General features: G+C 48.2%; 1 protein-coding gene across 2 annotated transcripts in view; it reads left to right on the forward strand.

Annotated features, from left to right (window-relative positions):
- HRH1 (histamine receptor H1) overlaps positions 1-21281 on the forward strand; it is a 114600-nt gene that overhangs the window by 12536 nt on the left and 80783 nt on the right. The window contains exon 2 of one of the 2 annotated variants that reach the window (XM_050781484.1): positions 621-840. The exons of the other annotated variant lie outside the window; for it this stretch is intronic. The gene's annotated coding sequence lies outside the window, so the exon portion shown is untranslated. The remainder of the gene's footprint in view (positions 1-620; positions 841-21281) is intronic. 2 annotated transcript variants of the gene reach the window in all.

Raw genomic sequence — 21281 nt, forward strand, 5'->3', positions numbered from 1 at the left:
TGTCCCCTGGATTCTCCAGGCCCGTGACGTCCGCTGTCCCCTGGATTCTCCAGGCCCGTGACGTCTGCTGTCCCCTGGATTCTCCCGGCCCGTGACGTCTGCTATCCCCTGGCTTCTCCCGGCCCGTGATGTCTGCTGTCCGCCGGTTCTCCACGCCCGTGACGTCTGCTGTCCGCCGGTTCTCCACGCCCGTGATGTCTGCTGTCCCTGGATTCTCCAGGCCAGTGACATCTGCTGTCCTCCGATTTTCCAGGCCCGTGACATCTGCTGTCTCCCAATTTTCCAGGCCCATGACATCTGCTGTCCCCTGGATTCTCCAGGCCCGTGACATCTGCTGTCCTTGGATTATCCAGGCCCGTGACATCTGTCCCTTGGATTCTCCCAGCCCATGACATCTGCTGTCCCCTGGATTCTCCTGGCCCATGACATCCGCTGTCCCTGGATTCTCCAGGCCCGTGACATCCGCTGTCCCCTGGCTTCTCCAGGCCCGTGACATCTGCTGTCCCTGGATTCTCCAGGCCCATAACATCTGCTGTCCCCTGGCTTCTCCAGGCCCTTGACATCTGCTGTCCCCTGGCTTCTCCAGGCCCATGACATCTGCTGTCCCCTGGCTTCTCCAGGCCCTTGACATCTGCTGTCCCCTGGATTCTCCCGGCCTGTGACATCTGCTGTCCCCACATTCTCCAGGCCCATGACATCTGCTGTCCCCTGGATTCTCCCGGCCTGTGACATCTGTCTCCGGATTCTCCAGGCCCGTGACATCTGCTGTCCCCGGATTCTCCAGGCCTGTGACATCTGCTGTCCCCGGATTCTCCAGGCCTGTGACATCTGTAGTTCATGGTTTGTGCAGCCTCATGGTTTTTGATTTCTGCCCCTGAGCCCAATCAGCTGTTACCTCCCTGTATGTTTCACATTCAGCCTCCTAAGAGGGAATTTGTTTAGTTCAGTCAGCCAGTATGCACTTCGCTGGAAATGTTGCCATAGGCTGCCTGTCAGTAGCCTGTGAATGACTGTGTTTGGGCAGGTGCTCATGGGCGGTCCAGTCCTCAGTAACGGGGTCATGATATCACGTGCTCAGCTCTCCTCAGAGGGAGACTTGGAGCCCAGCAGGCCTTGCCCATTCACTTGACAAGTATTTATCAACAGTTAATATTTTCTCTACCCAATAGGTGTCAGGGATTGTTCTGGGTGCTGAGATACAAAGATGAACAAGGAGGGAGAGCCTGCCTTCTTAGGGCTTCCATTTCAGCAGAGGGACATGCAGGAGAGGAATCAAGGTGTGAGGAGAAATGCAGTGGTAAAGATGAGCAAACAGCATGTAGAAGAATGGGAGGGGTCCTTCTATGTAGGGTGGGATGGGCGACGTTCGAGTCAAGGGAGGATTGAAGCATGCATGCCCGTATCTCAGGGGAAAGCATTCTGGGCAAAGGGGACAGCAAGGCCCGGCTAGAAGGAGTTTGGAATGTTCCAGAAAGAGTGAGGAGACCAGAGGGGCTGGGTGCAGTGAGTGAGGGTGAGTGCAGGAGATGGGGTCAGAGGTCACAGGGCCAGACATGGAGGGCATTGTCGGCCACTAGGAGGACTTGGCTCTTATTCAGAAGACACTGAGAGCCTCAGGGTTCTCAGCCTGCAAGGATACAATGGGATGTGTGGACGCACAGAGGAAGCGGGGGACCCTACCGGAGGCCAGTGCTGTCCAAGCCAGGATGGCAGGGGCCTAGGCCAGGGTACAATGTGGAGGCGGTGAGAAACCAAGAGCTTCCAGGTCTGTTTCAAAGGCATGACTGAGCATAAGGGACATCTCTCTGATGCACTTGCCCCCAGTCACCCCGGTGGACGCAGGCACTCCTGCCGCACGGTGCCACAGTGGGTTGCCTCATCTATAACATGAGCGTAATCATTGTGTCTGCATCCTGGGGCGGCAGTGAGCATGCAGGACCCTAGCAGGACTCCTGGCACAAAGCGGACACACAATGATGAGAGGTGCTCCTGCTTGTGAGGAACTCTGGGACTGGGGGTGCAGGCTGTATGTAAAGAACTCCTCTAATATGCGGTGTGCCCCATGGATTTGGGCCACCCCCTAGCCATACCCCATCCAGGAACCCAGGAGTGAGCTCTCTCTGGTTGGAAATGAAGGGAGAGACCCGTTTACTGAGCTCCAACCAGGAGCCTGGGGTTTTCTCCAACTTATTTAAATCCCCACAGCCCCGCAGAGCAATGGGACTTCCAGTCCCATTTTGTAGAACATGGAGGAATGCAGGGATTTACCCACAGGCCTGCAGGAAGGAGCTGAGCTCAGGCCTGAACAACTGACCCCTAGCCATAGGGCAGGGTGGTGTAGTGATTAGAAGCCTGGGCTTGAGGTCTGCAGGAATCTGAGTTTGAATCATGGCTCTGCCACTGATTGTCTGTGTGACTCTGAGCACGTCCCTTCTCTCTGTGCCTCAGTCTCCTCATCTGTGGAATAGGATCATACTGGGCTCCTCGCCTGGTGGGGGTGAGGAGTAAGGGAGGTGATGGATGTAGCGTCAGACATAACCCATATGTGGGTGCTTAACGGATAGGAGCTCCCGTCCCTCACCCCCAGGCCTATGTCTCAGGCTCCTGCATGGCATCCCTGCCAGCAGTTTGAAGTAGACGCCTCATTGCCAGCTGCTGTCATGGAAACGAAGAGATGGGGGAAGTAGGAGAGGCCTGGAGGAGTGAGGAGGGGCCATCATTCCATCGCTCACACCCCAGCCCACCTTATCCAGCTCACTATAACAGGGAGGGCTCAGAGCACAGAGTGGGGGTGGGAAGACAAAGTAATGGAAGGGACAAAGGCTGGTTGGGGCCTTTGTTCCTACAGGGAGTGTGGGGTAGGGAGCACCCCCTATGAGGCTTGGGCAGGCTGAAGCCCGGATGTGACTCATTCTAGAAATCCTCGTCCATTGGCTCTTCTCTCTGCACTCTTCAAGAGGCAATACATTCTATTTCCCTTTGATAAAGCTCCCCATCCCATCTCCATCAAGACGAAGCTGATGAGCCTTCCGGCTACTTTTGTGATTCAGTATTCACGTGAGTTGCTGTCTTGCAGACAAGAACTGTTTGGGGTTTGGACCCGGTCTTCCTCTTCCTCATCCAGGTGTCCTTCAATAACTAGATCCGCTTTTGACACCTCATCCTTAGAAAAGGGTCCCATGCCCTTTCTCCATGCCCCAGCCCTCTGGGACCCCATCCCGCAACTCTTACTGTCTCCTCCTCCCCACAGTGTGCAACCCTTGTTAGGCCCGCCTCCCTCACTAGGAATGCAGATTCCAGCTTTGCAGGCCCCAGAACTCAACAGAAGGGTGGCTTGGAGCAGCCCAGAGCTGAGTTGGAATCCCTGCTCTGCCACCACGAACGAGCTGTGTGACAGGTGAATGACCCCTCTGAGTCTCAGTGTTTTGATCTGTTCAAGGGGTTGAACACTGGAGCTTCTTTTCATGAGTTAGCCCAGGCCAAGCTCCTGCAGACTGTAGTAACATGATTGTCATTTCATGCCTTTTTAAAACTCAGGAACAAAGAAGGAAGCAGAAAAGCAAACTGCAAACATGCTTTGTTTATACAATTAAGTCATTTCTCTTAGAGATGGAAAGAGGCTGCTGAACTCTTCCCTTGGAGATGTCGCCAGCTTTGGATAAGCTTGCCACACATTTATTTGTGCACCTACTGTGTGCCACACCCCACACTGGGCAGTGGGAAGATAAATGGGGACAAAGCATGCTCCGTGCTTTTCAACCTGCGGCCTGGTGGGGAAGGCAGACCCGTAACAGGCAGTGTAGGCGAGGAGCCCACTATGATCCTATTCCACAGATAAGGAGATCAAGGCACAGAGAGGGGAAGGGACATCTCAGAGTCACACAGCCAGTCAGTGGCAGAGCCAGAATTCAAGGTGAGTATCATAGTCAGATGAACACAAGGGTTATGAGCACACAGAAGTTGGCAGGGAGCACTTATCTCAGCCCGAAGACCCTGGGAACGTCCCCTGGAGGAGGAGGTATGCCAGGAACATTTCAAAGAGGAATAGGATTTAATTCAGTTAAGTAAGGCGAGAAGGGCTTTCAGGCAGGAGGTATCGCTGAGAAGAGTACAGTGGTCTGAAAAAGGATGGTGTGTGCAGGAGGCCGTGAGGAGATAGGTTAAAGTCAAGCATGAAGTGAAGGTTAAGGGCAGGGTTGTGGGAGATGAACAAACTAGAGATATAGGCAGGGTCATATTGTTGGAGGACCTTTCATAGTTAGGGATTGCCTACCTCCCTGTCTTTTTCTAACCTAGAATCTCTTCATCGAAATGAGTCTGCTTAAGGGACACCAGAAGACCAAAAGGAGTTGCAGGGTTTTAGGGTTTTTTCTTGTTTTTTTTTTTTTTTTTTTTTTTTTTCTGAGACAGAGTCTCACTCTGTTGCCCAGGCTGCAGTGCAGTGGCGTGATCTCAGCTCAGTGTAACCTCCCACACCCGGGTTCAAGCAATTCTCGTGTCTCAGCCCCCCAAGTAGCCAGGACTACAGGCGTGCACTACCACAACTGGCTAATGTTGTATTTTTAGTAGGGACAGGGTTTCACCATGTTGGCCAGGCTGGTCTCAAACTCCTGACCTCAAGTGATCCACCTACCTTGGCCTCCCAAAGTGCTGGGATTACGGGCATAAGCTATGGTGCCTGGCCAGGGTTGCAGGGTTTTGACTGCCCATTCATTCTCTGGGATCTTGCTCATCATGCAGTGGCCCCCACTGCACCAATGTGACTCAGGAGCTTTCTTTAAGAAATGCAGAGTCCCAGGCTCCACCCTGGACCTGCAGAATCAGAATCTACATTTTAACAAGCTCCTGCCTTACAGACTGAAATGCACTGGGCTAACCCATGCAATGCCAAGAAGCATTGAGACATCTGCCTCTGGCATCCTGGCAACGATGAACTTCTCACTCTTCAAGCAGTCCAGGACCCCTGAATAACCATGTGTCATTGGTCTTAGAGGACTAGGAAGGGACTCCCTCAACTCTGGGACTGCTCTCAAAAGATGTCTGAACCCTTTTATTACCTCCCTGGGTTCCTTGGTGACACGTGTCCCTATCTCTGTTGTCTCATCGGAAGCAGGATGAAGTAGGATATCTAAACTCAACTTGCTTGCTTACTCAGTAAGGGGAAAACATTTTTCTCTGTTCCGTGTTATGGTCTCCAGAGAAAATATATTTGCGCAGGGGATTTTGTAGGTGCTATTTGGCTGCTTCTATGAGCTGATTTATCTTCAAGAACAGGGCACCTAGACCTTGTGTGGTATCACTTGTGTCACAGCCTATGTTTGTTCATTTGTGTTCTCTTGAGAAAGGGAAAATGATGACACAGTCTCCCCAATCTCCAAAGACCTTGTAAACCAGGCCAAGTGTTTTGGATTTTTGCCAGGGCACCAGAGAACAAGTGAAGAATTCTGAGGAAGGGAGTGTCAGGTTCAATGTTGTTTATTTAGACACCACTCTGCCAGCAATGAGGAAGTGGCCATGAGAGTCTGGAGATCTCAGGGTGGAGGTGCAGGGGCCCAAGTGGGAAAGATAAGGCCTGGGTCTGGGCAGTGGGCCTGTTAGGTCACACTGCCCCGGCCCTCAGAGGGCCCCTGCTTTCTTCTACTAAGCAGACAGTGGCTTCAGGAATTCTGAATTCATTTTCTGTTTCATCTGCTGAACACTCACGCAGCAGATAAGCTTAAAGCAACAATTTAGAACTGAGAATAGAAATTGGAACTCTCTATGGGTCATATGTGACCCATGAAGTCATCTATTTAGATCTGAACAATTTGGGAGCTGCTTGCTAGAATCTCGACCTCTCCTGGCAACCCCTCCTCATGCCTACACCAGCCCCTGGGGACTCAGGACCCCCAGACCCAGCTGAGAAGGGGAAGAAAAAGAAGCAAGGCCTTGAAAATACTTTTGTGACTTTTGGTGAATCTTCTGGGAGCAAACTAGAGCAGTGTTTCCCAAAGTCCCTCCGTGGGGCCCTGGATGAAGAGGTTCCCTGGCTGAATAAGCTTGGAAATGCTGAATATCATATGCCCTTCTTAGGGACTTGCCATACTTAGTAAAGGGTGGGGACTTTGGGTCAGACAGCACCTGGCTTTGAATCTCAGCTCCACCATTTACTGTATGATCTTAGAAAATGAACTTTTCTTGGGTTGATTCATTCTCCTTGTCTGTAAAATGGGAATAATGATCATGCTGATGAAATAAAGCTACGATAATTACTGACATAATACATAGCACATGTCTGGCACATTAGGAAATAGTCAAGAAAGGGTAGCTGTCAAATAATAATTATATATACATATACACACACATACATATATATACACATATATATGGGTTTTGTTTTGTTTTTTGAGACAGAGTCTCGCTCTGTCACCCAGGCTGGAGTGCAGTGGCACGATCATGGCTCACTGAAAGCTCCGCCTCCCGGGTTCACGCCATTCTCCTGCCTCAGCATCCAAGTAGCTGGGACTACAGGTGCCCGCCACCATGCCCGGCTAATAATTATATTTTTGATATTTATTATTAGATTATCCTTTATAAAAATGTATTTTAAATATACAAATTAAAATATATAAAATCAGTTTTTGTTTTACTCTTAACAGCTCTGAGAAGTCCTGCAGTAAAATCTGTTTGACTGAACTCAATGTTTGTGAATTTATTTTATCTTGGAGTCCCTTTTTTCATATAACATAGAGGAATTTCCTGATGAATTCATCTTCTGTGGGACTCACTTAGAGAAATACTGATTTTGTGTTTGGAAACAGTTTGGGGAGGCCAATGTATCAGGATTCAGTCCAAACAGATTCTTCTAGGTGTAAAGAGTTGTGTTTCAGCCTCAGTTCTTTCTTCATTTCCTCTTCCCGCAAGACTGCCATTCAGGCATGGGATAACCACACCAGAATTGTAGGGCTAGGGGCGAGGGGTAGGGCTTGAAGATCTAGCTCAGCCCTGGGAAAACTCCTACTCATCCTTCAATACCCCATTCCAATGTTAACTTCTCAGAAGCCTTCACATCTTGCCCAGGCAGAATTAGTGGACCATTCCCACAACCCTCAAGGCCCACAACCTCCAGTAGAAACCTCACAATCAATATGTACCATATTGAACTGTAGTTATCTGTTATGTGACTGTCTCCCCAGCTAGACTGTGAAGCTCTTTAGGGAAGCATCATGTGTGCATCATCTCAGTAATACCTGCTAGCACTTGATCAAGACCAGATTCCATGGCTTACTTTCTAGGGATCTCTAATAACTCAGCTGGGGCAGGAGGTGTGAGGAGATAGCCCTAGGTCTTCTAAAGGTACAAGAGGCCCTCTCAGTGCCAGCAACTCTGCTGACTCCCAGAGCCTTATGGGAAGAATCAGAGCTGATTCCCTCTGATTGCCAAAGGTATGGCTCACGGTCTTTCTGGGGTCTCTGAATGCAGAGGCCCAGGAGGCAGGAGATGGTGCCTGTTGGTACTTCTTTTGACATGGACTTGTTTAGAGAAGAGAAAAACATAGCTTCTGTGGTGAAAAGGCAAAGGAATGACTTAAACAAAAAGAAACTCCCAATCTCCAAAGTTCATATACCAGTGACTGTAAAACTGGTGGCGTGTTGAGAGTTAGGTCCATGGATGTTTAATCTTGGAGGAAGATAATTGTCTCCGGTGCTCTGAAGGCTGGGGGTGCCCCTCATGCACAGGGACTGAAACCTGGGAGGCTGCTCCCAGCTGGCCCCTACAGCCTTGGGATTCAGCCCCGGGCATGCCAGGGCCCCAGCAGTGCTGGTGGAAAGAAGCTGGAAGCCAGTGCGGGGTCTGGGTAGCTGTTGGGCAATAGACTCCCCCCACCCCCCGCCCCCGCCACTCCTGCCCAGGGCAACATTAGTAAAGAAACAATGGGCCCTGGGGCCGGGCACGGTGGCTCACACCTGTAATCCCAGCACTTTGGGAGGCTGAGGTGAGCGGATCATGAGGTCAGGAAATCGAGACCATCCTGGCTAACATGGTGAAACCCCGTCTCTACTAAAAAAAATACAAAAAATTAGCCAGGCATGGTGGCAGGGGCTTGTAGTCCCAGCTACTTGGGAGGCTGAGGCAGGAGAATGATGTGAACCCGGGAGGTGGAGCTTGCAGTGGGCCACTGCACTCCAGCCTGGGCAACAGAGCAAGACTCCATCTCAAAAAAAAAAAAAAAAAGAATGGACCCTGGATTCAGGCCTGGATCCAACAGGTTCCCACTTGGGGTGTCTTGCTTTCACGGTTCATGTGGATCAGGACCCCTCTCCCCATCAGTGTTTGGTGATACAGGATGCTGAGCCAGGATACAGTAGACAGGAAGTGGGAGGGCAGGGCTGGGGTTGGGACACTAAGGGTTGGTCAGGTCTCAGGGTCCCAGCTGGGGAGGATTCCTCAAAGAAATAACAACAAAAATAATAATGATAATAGCAGCTTCTGCTACTGACCACTTAACTTGTGCCATTCAACCCTTTAAAGTAGGTATTTATCCCCATTTTGCAGATGAGGAAGTTAAGGATCAGCAAGATTATTCAGATACCCCCAGGTCATTTAGCTGGTAAGCAATAGAGCTGGGTTTCAGATTTAGGTCTTTCTGGCTCCCAAACTCTGTCTTCTGACCATTAGGCCATCCTGCCTGTATCCCAGCGGGGGATGGGATGGGTTCCCAGTTGTATAGTTTATGCTGTGGGTCTGAATCCTTCAAACCCAGTGTCCCTTTTATAACAAATAGTTTGCAAAGCCCTCTTCAGCATCCTGAAATGCAGTTAATAGATTATATAATCCACCTACAAATACCAAAAACAGTAGTCATAATACTAATACACTAACCACACAGTAAAGGAGAAATAAAAGGAAAACCATTTGTAATAAAATAAAATAAGAATACATATTTCACTATGTAAGTATTTGGGCTGCCTACATTGGAAGATTTTCTGAAGCAGTCAGATGCCTGTAACCACATCTAGAATCAGGTTAACACAGAGCTACAAATGCAGATGGATACACACATACGTCGAATTGATAACTCAAACACCAACAAGGGACTCAACCCATGGTGAGGCCCCGAACAAAACCATGTATCATCTTCCTTCAAGTTACATGATCAGAGCAATCTTAGAAAATTCAGAATAGGCTGGGTGTGCGGGCTCATGCCTGTAATCCTAGCACTTTGGGAGGCCAAGGTGGGCAGATTGTCTGAGCCCAGGAGTTCTAGACTAGCCTGGGCAACATGGTAAAACCCTGTCTCTCCAAAATAAATAAATAAATAAATACAAAATTAGCCAGGCATAGTGGTACACACCTCTAGTCCCAGCTACTCGGGAGGCTGAGGTAGAAGGATCACTTGGGCCCTGGGAGGTTGAGACTGCAGTGAGATTGTACTACTGCACTCCAGCCTGGGTGACAGAGTGAGAACCTGTCTCAAAAAAAAAAAAAAAAGAGAAAATTCAGAGTAGATTAAAACTGTGTAATGAGTTTTTGTGTTTACAGGTAAATGGAATGATGGACTCTGGTCTCAGATAATTATAAAAAAATTTTCTACCCACCTATAATCCAGGAAACATTTGAAAGGTGGACAGGACAAAGGACAGTTCTTCTCCAGAGGCCAGTTGTGTCCCCCATATCATTGTGATTATCCAAAACGCCCCCTCCCGCTATTTCCAGATGCCTCATGGAAAGTGGTACACCCCGCCCCATTGTGCACCGTTCTCCTAGGCTAACGTGGGGTGGGGTGGGGTCTGAGGATTTGTGAAGCAGCTGGGCACCAATGGTACCCACCCCTCCAACACACACTGTGAACTCCAGGGCTCCGGCTACTGCTCCAGGTATGGCCCACTAGCGGACCTGAAGGTGCCCAGTATCTCTGGTTGGCTCAGGAAATGGGCGGGCTAAGCCTACAGCCAATCAGAATTAGGGAGGGGAGAGGAAAAATTAGTGACTATTGCATGTCTCCTCTCTGCCAGGCCCAAAGTCATGCTGCTAATAATAAAATAATAGAATTTGAAAAGGACGATCTCACTCCGAATGAGATGTTTCATATTTTACTTTTAAAAATTAAGATAGTAGGTTGAGCATGGTGGCTCACGCCGGTAATCCCAGCACTTTGGGAGGCCGAGGTGGGTGGATCACTTGAGCTCAGGAGTTTGAGACCGGCCTGGCCAACATGATGAAACCCCGTCTCTATGAAAAATACAAAAATTAGCTGGGCGTAATGGCACACACCTGTAATCCCAACTACTGGGGAGGCTGAGGCATGAGAATCGCTTAAACCTGGGAAGCAGAGATTTTGGTGAGACAAGATTGTGCCACTGCACTCCAGCCTGAATGATGGAGTGAAACTCTGTCTCAAAAAAAAAAAAAAAAAAATTAAGGTTGTAGTCAGGTGCGGTGGCTCACTCCTATAATCCCAGCATTTTGGGAGGCTAAGTAAGGTGGGAGGATCGCTTGAGGCCCAGGAGTTCAAGACCAGCCTGAACGACAGAGTGAGACCCTATTTAAATAAATAAATAAATAAATAAATAAATAAATAAATAAGTTAAGCTTGTAATTTTAGGGACTAATGGCATGGGAATCTAGAGATAGTGTCATGCAGTGTCTAGCGCATAACCAGGACTCAACTGCAACCCCAGACCTACTGCCCATCAGCCAAGTAACCTTTGAAATGCACCTCCCTCATTCTTTTCCTGATGAACTCCTGTGCATCCCTCAAGACCCAACTCAAACATCACCTCATTCGTGAATTATCCCCGTTTCCTCCAGGGGGAAGGAGTGTCCTCCCCTCTGGGCTTCTGCACTCACATTCGTAACTCTCACTACAGCACTCGTCCCCCTGAGCTGTGATTCCTGCCGTGTCTATCTTCCCTGCCAGAGACTGAGCTCCTTGAGAGCAGAGACTTTGTCCAATTTATCTTAAGGCTTCCAGCCCCCTTCCCTCCAGTGCCCAACACAGTGCTGGCCTAGTACATCCCAGGCATTAATCAATGCAGAACGAATGAATGTTTGATGGAATGAATTCACTTTGCTTGCTAAGTTGCTCACGGAGCAGACGCTTTGTGCTGAGTGACTACGTGGAGCAGGTCACAGTCACCTGGGATTCACCATCTGTTGATGGCCTCTCTCCAAACAGCAGATTCTCACTTGGCACAAAGGCAGGAGTCAGAGTGTTCTTGCTGCCACCCCGCCTCCCTCTGAAGAGATTCGTCCAAGAGTTCCGTCAGTGGGGTTTCTTCCCAACAGGCATGAAGCCTGCCGTCATCTCTGTTATCTGGGTCCATCCACTCCCAACCCAGAGCTTCCAGCAGCAGAGAAGAGCTGGCGTGATGACATTTAGATCCAGGCCATGGAGGGAGGGTGCTGCTTGTCTAACCCTGTCATCGTCCTTCAACTCCCATCACTCTATCCCATGCATACTTTGTTCCTCTCTTGTCCCCTCTGGGGCCCGGGGTTCAGGTCTCTCACCAGCTTCTGACTGCTGCGCACAGCCCTTCTTTCCTTCTCGTTCTAGCTCATCATCCTCTCCCCTGTGACTCACACATTGGGAATTTCTGCCAAGCTTAGCCTATGGATGATCCTTCTTGAAGAGGCTGGGGACTTGATGGGCTTTGGGGACAAATGTGGTTTCAAATCCCAGGTCCCTTATTTCCTCGTTAGATGACTGGAGGTGACAGTGTTAGTATTCTGCCTAAAGCTCTTCCAACCTGGCTGTACCTTTGCCTCCAAAGGCATGCACCTGTGATCTTTCTGAAACGGGGAGCTGTGAGGCTGGGAGCCATTTTGCCTGCAAGTGCAGAGTTCAGAAATGCCCAAGAATTTCCACCTTCCACCCCACCCCCCTGCGGCCTTTGAGTCCAAGGGCATGAAACCCCACCTCTCTTGCCTTGGTTGGGCCAACTCCAAGCTGTGAGTTACACTTCAGGGTCCTGCGGGGTGACTCACCACCAGCAGGATTTTACTCACCACCCAGACACTTTCTGCTTTCTCCGAGAGCCCTTCCTTCATATGTTCCTTGTCTCTGGGGTGGTGTCTGGGGAACCTGAGCTAAGACGGTGACTTGGGTAAATCACTTCACCTCTCAGAGCCTCAGCTTTCTGCCTTGTAACTGGGAGTTAAGAATTCATACTTTCTAGAGGTGTCGGCAGGATTAAGTAAAATAGTGCACATAAACTGCCTGGCATGCAGTAGGTCCACAGTTCCTTTAATGATCCCTCTTTTCAGAAGAAAGTCAGCCAGGCGGGGCACGGTGACTCACGCCTGTAATCCCAGAACATTGGGAGGCCGAGGCAGACAGATCGCCTGAGGTCAGGAGTTCGAGACCAGCCTGGCCAACATGGTGAAACTTGTCTCTACTAAAAATACAAAAATTAGCTGGGCATGGTGGTGCACACCTATAATCCTAGCTACTTGGCAGGCGGAGGCTGGAGAATCGCTGGAACCCAGGAGGCAGAGGTTGCTGTGAGCCGAGATCGTGCCACTGCATTCCAGCCTGGGCTATAGAGCAAGACTTCGTCTTTAAAAAAAAAAAAAAAAATTAAAATTAAAAAAATTTTAAAAAGAAAGTCAGCCAGAAGGGTATCGCCCTGGAAGTGGGGATGCCTGACTTCAATTCTGAACTCAATTATTTGAGTCAGTCTCAGCCTCACTAGGCCTCAGTTTATTGTTTTTGTGCGTGTGTTCGTGTGTGGCTTTTTTTTTTTTTTAGAGACAAAGTCTCACTCTGCCACCCAGGCTGGAGTACAGCGGCACAATCATGGTTCACTGCAGCCTCCATCCCCTGGACTCAAGTGATCCTCCCACCTTAGCCTCCTCAGTAGTTGGGACCACAGGCATGCACCACCACATCTGGCTGATTTTTTGTAGGGATCTCACTGTGTTGCCCAGGCTGGTCTCAAACTCCTGGGCTCAAGCAATCCTCATGTCTTAGCCTCCCAAGGTGCTGGGATTACAGGCATGCACCACCACACCCGGCCCTCTTTTGTGTTTTAAATGACCTTAAGATGTAATTCACATACCATATTATTCACCTGTTTAAACTGTACAATTTGGTGGTTTTTAGTATGTTCATGGAGATGTGCAACCATCACCACTATCTAATTTTAGGACTTTTTCATCACCTCAGAAAGAAAGCCTCCAACCATTACACTCACTCTCCACTTCCTCCTACACCAGCAGTCCCCAACCTTTTTGGCACCAGGGACCAGTTTCATGGAAGACAATTTTTCCATGGATGGGGGGGTGAAGGGGATGGTTTGGGGATGAAACTATGCCACCTCAGATCACCAGGTATTAGTTAGATTCTCGTAAGGAGCGTGCAGCCTAGATCCCTCGCAATGCAGTTATCAATAATGTTCCAGCTCCTGTGATAATCTAATGCCACTGCTGATCCGAGAGGAGGCAGAGCTCAGGTGGTAATGCTTGCTTGCCCACCACCCATCTTCTGCTGTGTGGCCCAGTTCCTACCAGGCCACTGACCAGTACCGGTCCGCAGCCCAGGGGTTGGGGACCCCTGTCCTACACCACTCTCACCTCCAGCCCCTGGCAACCTCTAGTCTACTTTCTGCCTCAATGGATTTACCTGTTGTGGACATTTCATACAAATGAAATCCTACAATATGTGGTGTCTGTGACTGGCTTTCGTCACTTAGTATAATGTTTTTAAGGTTGATCCACACTGTGGCATGTATTGGTACTTTACTCCTATTTATTGCTGAATAATATTCCATTGTATGGATAAACCACATTTTGGTTATTTATTGATCAGTTGACAGATATTTGGATTGATTCTACTTTTTGGCTATTATAAATAATGCTGCTATGAACAAGTTTCTCTGTGGATATGCACTTCTCTCAGGCATATATATATATATATATATATATGTACACACACACCCACACACACACACACACAGACACACAGACACACAGCCAGGCGAGAGGTTCATGCCTGTAATCTCAGCACTTTGGGAGGCTGAGGCAGGAGGATAGCTTGAGCCCAGGAGTTCAAAACCAGCCTGGGCAATACCGCAAAATCCCATCTCTACAAAAAAATACAAAAATTAGCTAGGTGTGGTGGCATGTGCCTGTAGTCCCAGCCACTCAGGAGGCTGAGAGGCAGGAGGATCTCCTGACCCTGGGAGGTTGAGGCTGCTGTGAGCCATGATCATGCCACTGCACTCCAGCCTGGGTGACAGAGCAAGACCCTGTCTCCAAAACATAGTAATAATAAAAGATATATACATATATAATGTATCATTCATGTCTGTATAATGTAGGAGTGGAATTTCCGAGTCATATTGAGGAATTTCCTGTTTTCCTGAGTGACTGGACCATTTTACAATGCCACAAGCAAGGTGTGAAGGTTCTGATTTCTCCACATCTTTGCCAACATTTCTTATTGTCTTTTTTATTTTAACAACCCTAGTGTGTAGAAAGTACTATCTCATTGTGGTTTTGATTTGCATTGATGGCTAATGATGTTGAGTGTCTTTTCATGGGCTTATTGACCATTTATATATCTTCTTTGAAGAAATGTCTATTCAGATCCCTTGCTCATTTTTTTTTTTTTTTTTTTGAGACGGAGTCTTGCTCTGTCGCCCAGGCTGGGGTGCAGTGGCGCAATCTCGGTCCACTGAATGCTCCGCCTCCTGGCCATTCTCCTGACTCAGCCTCCCAAGGAGCTGGGACTGCAGGTGCCCGCCACTGTGCCTGGCTAATTTTTTGTATTTTTAGTAGAGACGGGGTTTCACTGTGTCAGCCAGGATGGTCTCAATCTCCTGACCTCGTGATCCGCCTGCCTTGGCCTCTCAAAGTGCTGGGATTACAGGCGTGAGCCACCGCACCCAGCCCCCTTGCTCATTTTTAAATTAATTTGTCTTTCCACTGTTCATGCATAAAACTTCTTTTATTTATTTATTTATTTATTTATTTTTTTTTTTTTTGAGACGGAGTCTTGCTCTGTCGCCCAGGCTGGAGTGCAGTGGCCCGATCTCAGCTCACTGCAAGCTCCGCCTCCCGGGTTCACGCCATTCTCCTGCCTCAGCCTCCCAAGTAGCTGGGACTACAGGTGCCCGCCACCGCGCCCGGCTAGTTTTTTTTTTTTTTTTGTATTTTTAGTAGAGACGGGGTTTCACCGTGTTAGCCAGGATGGTCTCGATCTCCTGACCTCGTGATCCGCCCGTCTCGGCCTCCCAAAGTGCTGGGATTACAGGCTTGAGCCACCGCGCCCGGCCTCTTTTATTTTTTTGAGGTGGAGTCTTGCTCTGTTGCCCAGGCTAGAGTGCAGTGACATGATCTCAGCTCACTGCAACCTCCGCCTCCCGGGTTCAAGCAATTCTCCTGCCTTAGCCTCCCAAGTAGCTGGGATTACAGGTGCCTGCCCCTGCGCCTGGCTAATTTTTGTATTTTTAGTAGAGACGGGGTTTCGCCATCTTGGCCAGGCTGGTCTCCAACTCGTGACCTCGTGATCCACCCCTCCTCGGCCTCCCAAAGTGCTGGGACTACAAGTGTGAGCCACCATGCCTGGCCTATAAAAATTCTTATATTTTCTGGATATTGCCCCTTATCAGATATATAGGGTCTCAGTTCCCTCATCTGTAACTTGCTGTGTTCCTAGATTAAATACAAAGAATGTAATGGGCCTAACATACATCAGGTGGCTATTAGCTGTTGTCATTAATAGAACATTCTTTTAATTCATGGAACTTCAGGGCCATATAAGCCTCCAGATATCATCCAGTCTGACCCTCCCCTATCTACCCATTTCATGGATGAAGGAACTCATGCCAGGGAGGGAAAGTTACTTCCTGATCAGGCCTTCAGCAGTGGTTTTCAGCACATCTGGAATGAGCCCAGCTGCGTGCCTGTGGGCAGGTCATCTCCGCGTATGCATCTGTGAAATGGAGGGGAGGGAGGACGCTGCAGCAAGTCTGCATGGAGCTTCTCCCGCGTGGCAAGCACTGCCCCAAAGCATCCTGCCCGTATCCTGTTCAGTCCTCCCAACTGCCCTGAGATGTTCTTATGTCACAGAGGTAGAAATGGATACTCAGAGAGGTGAAGTTCCAAGGGCTCATGTTTAGGAAGTGACAGAATCACTCTCAAACCCAGGATTTTCCAGCCCCAGTGCCTGTCCTCTCTTTTGCTGCCACACCTTGCCTCCTGGGATACTCCATCTCCTAGGACCCCTATAAAGCACTTTTCCCTCTTTTTTCCTTTTCTGATATTTATTGTTATTATATCAGAAATGTTCTAATAACCACAGAGGAACCTGAGGAAAATGGAAGATGCACTCCCCCTGCCCCCCAGCCATTTCTGATGCTTTCATCACCTCTTAGACCCAGTAGAGCTGAAACTTTCTAATGCAATCCAGGCCCAGCTCAGTCCCACCTTTTTAAAGTGGTGGCCTGAGGAGGCTTGGAATGTAACCATGTCCAAGGCCAACCTCAGCCTAGACAGTGCTGAGTTTGGGGGGCAAGGATTCCTTGGGGCTGTCCTTCTTTATGTCAGGCTGATCTGCTTCCTCACTGCGGCAGGGTCAGCTGGAGGTGTCCTTTGGCAGGAAACCTCAGATTCTAAAGCAGTTGTTGTTAGCCAGATGTGATCTTGACCCTAGGGACACTTGGCAATGTCTGGAGGCGTTATTGGCTGTCAGAACTTGCAAAGGAGGGTGCTACTGGCAACTAGTAGGTAGGGGCCAGGGATGCTCCTAAACCTCCTGCAATGCACAGGGCAGCCCCCAACACAGAATTTTCCTGCCCCAAAGGACCTGTAGTACAGAGGTTGAGAAATCCTGCTCTGGGCAAACACAATTACAGAACTGGTCCTGCTCTCCCCATGGGCCCCACCGGGCAGCAGTATGCATGTGCATGAGGGTGAATCCCACAGCTAAGGAAGACCTTCTTTCCTTGATTTCCAGGGCATCTTTTTGTGCCCTGTTTGCCTTTCCGTGTTCTAGGCTGGACATTTCAAATAAGCTTGTGATGAAATCGACTGTGGGAAAGCTCACTTTTTTTTTTTTTTTTTTTTTTTTTAAAGTACTGGTCATCTTGTTCCCATGGCAGGTCCCTGCTGCTCAGAGAGGCGGGCAGTGTGATGGTTTTTGCCATTTCTCCATGCCTGGGACCTCTTAAGGTCAGGCACTGTGTCTCATTTGCTGCTCCATCTTCAGTGCCTGGCACAGTAAATGAACAGAGCCAGTGCTCAGCAGAGGGTGCCAAGTGAAAACAGGATTAAAAGTCCCCCAGTCTTGGCCACAGCCGGCCCCCACCTTCTACCTCCAGCTCAAATCTAACATAATGAGAGCAAATCGTTACATAAAACTTACTATATCTGACAGGCACTATTCTAAGTCCTTTACGTATATTAACACAGTTAATCTTCACACAACCTATGAGGCAGGTGCTATTATTATCCCCGTTTTATAGATGAAGAAATAGAGACACCGAGAGGTTAAGTAACTTGTCTAAAATCGCACCACTCAGAGGTAGCAGCAGAAGCGGAATCTGAACGCAGGTGGTCCATCTCCAAGCTCTTCACCACTGAATGTCTTGCTTCCTCTCTTAGAACAGCCAGTGGAGCACAACCTACTGTCTTTTGTGTCTGAGGTCAGCTTTCTCCCAGACAGGCATAAATTCTCAGAGCTTAAAGCCTTCCCTATCTGGTCAGGCATTATCAGGAGTGGGAGAAGCGCTTTCCTAACATGCCCAGACGATGATTTCCAAGCACAAGGGAAAGAATCGCTAATTTTGGTCGGGCGTGATGACTCACACCTGTAATCCCAGTAGTTTGGGAGGCCGAGGCGGATGAATCACCTGAGGTCAGGAGTTCAAGACCAGCCTGGCCAACTTGGTGAAACCCTGTCTCTACTAAAAATACTAAAAATTAGCCAGGCATGGTGGTGTGCGCCTGTAGTCCCAGCTATTCAGGAGGCTGAGGCAGGAGAAATCACTTGAACCCGGGAGGCAGAGGTTGCAGTGAGCGGAGATTGGGCTACTGCACTCCAGCCTGGGCAACAGAGCCAGAGTCCGTTTCAAAAAAAAAAAAAAAAAAAAAAAAAAAAGAATCAGGCTAATTTTGATAGGCTCTGTGGACATGGGGTTTACCCGTCAGACTTCTGGCTTTATTTTTCCATTGCATTTAAAGTTTTTATTAAAAGGAACAATACTAATTTAAAAAAAAAAAAAAAAAAAAAAAAAAAACTCTGCAAGTAGCTTCCCATTGTATCACGGGCCCCAAATATACACCCTCAGGTAAAAACCTGGGGACTGTGGAAAAACAATCGAAGTGCCTGGGCCCTAGTGCTATAAATTCAGATTCAGAAGGTCTGGGGTAAGGCATCCCTGGAAATTCTGAAGGGTAGCCAGAGAGGGCAGGAGCGTGGAGCATAGCACTGGGGCTCAGGAACCTGCACTTTCGCTCATTGAGGACTAAACTGCTTCTCACTGATGAAAACATCCTTCAATTTCTGGCTCATTAGTCACCTCCTCTGGGAAGCCTTCCCTGAATTTTCAAAGTAGTAAGTCACTCCCCTGACCTCTCACAGCACTTTGTATACCCATTAAATGTGGCACTGCAGGGTAATTATTTATTTTGTCCTTTTGAGCAAGAACTGTGTCTTACCTGCCTCTGCATACCCAGCACTCTCAGTGTCAAGGATGAAGTTGGCGCTCCGTGAATGTTCATTGAGCAACTAGAGGACTAAACAGACACTCCACTTTGGTCCCTGTCTAGAGGGCCTTGTGCTCTGGCCTTTAGACCTAGAAGACCCAAGTTGTAACTTTGCCATTTCTTGGGTGAGCTCCATCTGAGCCTTCATTTGTCTATCTGGAAAATGGGGATAATGACAGTCCCTCCCTGCTGGGGGAGCTCTGATGACACAGGCCAACAGTGGTGATGGTGTTTGTAAATCCCTGAGGTGTTGTGTTGGCACACATGTGTGGAGGAGATGGGGTGGGGCCTGTTATTCTTGTCCTGGACTGTTGGCACTCTGAGACGTTGTTTATGGTGACTTCTGAGCTCTGTGCCTGACTTCCCAGGGCTCTAGCACTTGCTGGGGTAGATGGCAGTTCCACATATGAGTATGTGATGCCTCCCAGGAATGGCATCACCAGTTTTGTTGGGTGTTCTGTGGAAGCCTCGACCTCTAGCTCCCTCCAACCCCCTTCCAGATTTCCTGCTCTGCCCAGAATTCCCTTGCTCCTCCTGCCTACCTTGCAGAGCCCCCAGTGGGTTCCTGGGCCCCTCCAAAGCAAGATGGAGCCTGTTTTAAACCCTTTCAGTGCTGGACTCTGAGGTCAGGCTTGGCATCCGGACAACTCCGCCCTTTCCTCTTTCTAGGGACCTGCCTGTAGGAGTTCTATACCCTTGGGATGTGGGCAGCCAGACCTTTAGATGTACTGACCAGCTGTCATAAAGCTATGCTGCTTGCTCGCTGCTAAATTGCAGCCAGAGTGATGGGAATTATTTGCTTCAGAACAGGAGAGAGCTGTTCTGCCATCATGCCAGTGCCCTTATTCATCATAACCACAGCTTTTACCATTGCACCTTTGCCCATATCAGATGAGTAGATCCTTGCAACATGGCATAGATATCATTATTATTAAACCATTTTGCAGATATGAAAACTGAGGCCCCAAGAGGTGAGCTAAATAACCCAAGAGTAATCTACCCTTGAGCCACTCACTGTTTCCAAGTAAATGAAGAGGAAGGAAGAGCTGACTTTAATGCCTGGAACTTCTCCCTGCCTTGGAGGTCAGGATCTGAGACCACTCTGATTCCTCTCACAGGGCTAAGGGACCATCATCCCATAGTTATGGGTGTTCAAGTAGCACAGGCTGGGGGACCTAGTTTCTAGTCTGTTTTGTGCCACAGGCTTGTTTTGGGCTAACGCGTCCAGGTCTGAGACTGCCTGGATCTGCTCTAGGTAGTCAGGCAGACAGGCAGCACAGAAGAGAGTTCAGAAACAGACTCAAATGCAGATAGGAATTTAGTATGTATGAAAAGTGGCATTACAAATCACTGGAGAAAAGATAGATTTTTCAATAAATGGGCTTGGAGCAATTGAAGAACCACCTGGAAAATATTAAGTTGGATCACAGCATACTCCTTTCTCCAGAATTAATTCCAGATGGATCCAAAATTTAAATTAAAAAAGATAAAATTATACAAGTACTGGAAGATATGACATTCTTAAAATAATCTCAGGGCAGGGAAGGCCTTTCTAAGTATAATGCAAAATCCGAAATACACCAAACTGTTTTTTATAAATTCTAACACCTAGAAAGTTTAAATGTCTTCATCACAATACTATAAATACTGTAAGCAAAGTCAAAAGACAAAAGTCACCTGGAAAAACTGGCCATAAACATATATCCAAACATGAGCTAATTTTCTTAATATATAAAGAGTCCCTACCGATCAATAAGAAAATATAAAAAGGGTCAAAGAATGTGAACAGAAAAGGAAATACAAATGGCATTTAAAGGTGTGAAATGCTCAACTTCCCTCATTATAAAAAGTGTTAGTTCAACGAGATGCCATTTTTTAGCCAATCAGATTAGCAAAGATTTAAAAGTTAGACAAAATATTCTGTTATTGAGCTTATGCAGAAACAGACACTCTCATAAACTGCTGCATGAATAGTCTAGCCTCTGTCGATGGAGAGCACTTTGGATCTTACATAATCTTAAATGCACAAATCCTTTGACCCAGCAACACCACTTCTAGAAGTCCATCCTAGATAACATGTGCTTATCCACACATGTGAAGTGATAATTGTATGAAGAGAGTCCGACATAGAAAAGCTTGGAGACTGTCATAAATATCCACCCACAGGGTACTGGTTAAATATGTTGATATACATCCATATATGCTTTACTCTGCAACTGTGAAAAAGAACAAAGCCAGTCCACATGAACTCTGGAGAATGATTTTCAAGGACCATTTGTTTACAAGAAAGGAAGGATGGAGGGGGAAGGGAGAGAAAGACAAAGAAAAGGAGGGAGGCGGAAACAAGGAAAGAAGGAAGGATGACAGGAGGTGGGGGGAAGGAGCAAAGAGCTTGTTTATGTGTGGACACATACACACACACACACACACACACACACACACACACGCATATATGCTTGCATAGTCTAGTCCTGGAAGGATCCACAGGACACTAGTCACAGACATGCTCATCCTAGTGACTGAAATTCTCATTTTGGGCCTCAATGTTGTTATCTGTAAAATGGGCCCATCTGGGTCTCATGTTGGGCAAT

Source organism: Macaca thibetana, chromosome 2 (genome assembly GCF_024542745.1).
Source record: "Macaca thibetana thibetana isolate TM-01 chromosome 2, ASM2454274v1, whole genome shotgun sequence".
In the NCBI taxonomy this organism is placed as follows: Eukaryota; Metazoa; Chordata; class Mammalia; order Primates; family Cercopithecidae; genus Macaca; species Macaca thibetana.